Source organism: Geospiza fortis, unplaced genomic scaffold (genome assembly GCF_000277835.1).
Source record: "Geospiza fortis unplaced genomic scaffold, GeoFor_1.0 scaffold317, whole genome shotgun sequence".
Taxonomy (NCBI): Eukaryota; Metazoa; Chordata; class Aves; order Passeriformes; family Thraupidae; genus Geospiza; species Geospiza fortis.
The window spans coordinates 875967-878611 of NW_005054398.1; positions in this window are offsets into that span (position 1 = coordinate 875967).

The following is a 2645-nucleotide window of genomic DNA, read 5'->3' on the forward strand; positions in this document are numbered from 1 at the left end:
AGGCCTACAAGGTTTACTATTTCTTCCCTGAGGCAATGACTGGGACTGCATTTTTCCAATCCCCCTTCAGCTCATCCAGCCACATCTGTCATCTCTCCTGGCATCTCTCAGCTCCTTGGTGATATCTGCTAGCTCTTCCATCTTCATCTTTCACCTCAACCAGGCATATCTGTTAGCTCTGTCATGATTGATCTAATTTTGACAATTAATAAACATGACACACTTAATGTCCTGTTACTTTAACACTGGGAATTCCTGGGATTGCACTGTCTTTAAACAAGATTTTCACAACTGAAAATTTCATCAGAAAATACATGAATCCTACTTTCAGGTACAATAATATAATTTACTGTCTCCAGCTGAATTGCCACATCTCCAGTGGTACCAGAAATTCTTGCAATGGCAGCAAACAGCCAGCCCTGACACGTGTGACTGCACAGATGAACTGGACTGCCCCCAGAGCTGCCTCCAGCCCACCTGGTCAGGATACAGGACAGCAGTGTGTATTCTTTATATCCAGCTCCATAGCACAGTTCCTGATTTTCTGATCAGTTAACTCCTGCAACACCTGGTACAATGACTGTCACTGTGGTGCCAGGTCTGCCCAAAGGGATGGAAGGCTTCCTTCACCATCCTCCCTGTCAGGACTAGGGGCAAGAGTGAGTACCAGAGGAAAGGAAGACAGAAAAGTTCCTTGCCTCAGTTCCTGGGAGGCAATCTTGGGTTCTGGTACCATGAGGCCAGCAGAAGTTCATCGCTTCAACACACCAAACCCAAGCTGGGTTAGAAATAACAACAAAGGAAATAAAGAGCTGAGTTATTTGTGCTGGCATTCCAGCAGAGATGGAACTACAGCATGTCCTGAGGACAACTGTGCTCTAAGACAGCTTGAGCATTTACAATGACCTGCAAAATCAGCATTATAGGGGAAATTCTGCTGCCTGTGTGCTGGGCATCTGGAATGGCCCAACCTCTGCAAACCTCTGTGGAAGACACATGGAAGACAAGATGGTAGGAAAATAATAGTATGGCAAAAAACCATTAGTGTGGAACGTGTTCCCCTTCTCTGATGAAGAGTGATAACCTCTTGAAAGGCCCCAGCTACTACTGGAAGCCTGAGACCATACATGTACTTAATAATGGAGAATAATCATGTTTCCACAAGTTTCACTCCCTTTTAAAATGCATGCATAACCTTTTCTCTGACTCCTGCACAGGTACCCACCATTTCCCTAAGATGCAAGACTTCTCTTTTTTTGTGCAATATGCTTCAGAGAAGTGGATAAATCACATTTGCCTGAACCACAGCAGACTGTTCTCTTTCCAGCTGAGCATGACTGAAAATGCAGTGGGTGAAAATGGAGCAGTGCAGTTTGTGCTGTTATTACCACATGGTCCCCTACACACACCATTTATACAGAGAGGTGAATTTCCCAAGCATGCCCTGAGTGATGAGCTCTGTTCTCGCCTCCTCTCGAAGTTAAGGATTGGTAAAACTGCAGAGGCATGGTCTCATTTCATCCTAAGTCACCAGAAAGAAAACATACTGTTAAAATTGCTGGAGATTAACAGATTTTCCTGGAGATTTTTTCCCAGTGTCTAGATGAGAGAATAAATTGCTAGGGCTTCACTGTCAGTTTATCTTGTCATCCAGACCCTCCAGTTGAGATTACTTCTGTTCTCCACTCCAGACCATCTGTTTCCCTGTATAGAAAGGATGTATGCACACTGGTGTTCATTAGTGTACATCAGGAGTGCCCTCTTCTTGCACAACAGCACCAATTAATCCATGTTACTTAAAGCTCCAAAAGAGCAAAGTGGAGCCTAACACCACACACACACACTGACAAAAACACCACTTTCATGTATAATTTAGGAAAGTGGATGCAGTTCAGCAACAGTTAAAGACTAATCTCTCATGCTATTTGTGCATTTACATAATTGATTTGCTAGATAATGCACTCTGCTCCCTTATTTAATAAACACGTTAATGATTTCAGACAATTACTCCAAACTGCCTACAGTTTCTTGTCTGTCTAAGAAACACACAAAAAAATTTAAAATGAAAATACACACCAAAAGGCACATCCTTCATATCACATAACACAAGATATTAAGTCAATATGTCACCCTGTCAACAGTCACTTGCTACCTGCTGTTATACATTTATTCCAACTCTCATGTATTAGCCAGGGCTGCAGCACTGCCTAGACACCCATGTGGGCTAAAAAGGGAGCTCAGGAATCAAACTGGTGTGCTGTCAAAAGTCTGTGTGTGTGCCAGTGGGGAGGGGAGCTGTGAGACAGAAGGAAAGGAGGAGGGAAGGAAAATAATGCAGGGTGGAAGAGAAGATTAGAGAAGACATCTCTGTCGTGTAGTCTCCTTTGGGCTACAGGAGGGAAATTATGGAAAAACTAAGCTTGTTCTATTTTTCTCTCTATAGCTTGAAGAAGGCCCAGCAGACAAATGCATCACTTTGAATCTTGTAAGGCAGCACATATTTCAGGCACTCTTTTGTTCAGTTTCAAGGCACTGGAGAAAGTGCTGATTGTAGGGCTGGGACTGGGGAGCCACATCCCACCTGCAGCCACGGCCCAGCACCAGGAGCTGCCGCCGCAGGAAGGGCCGGAGCGGCTGCTGGAGCC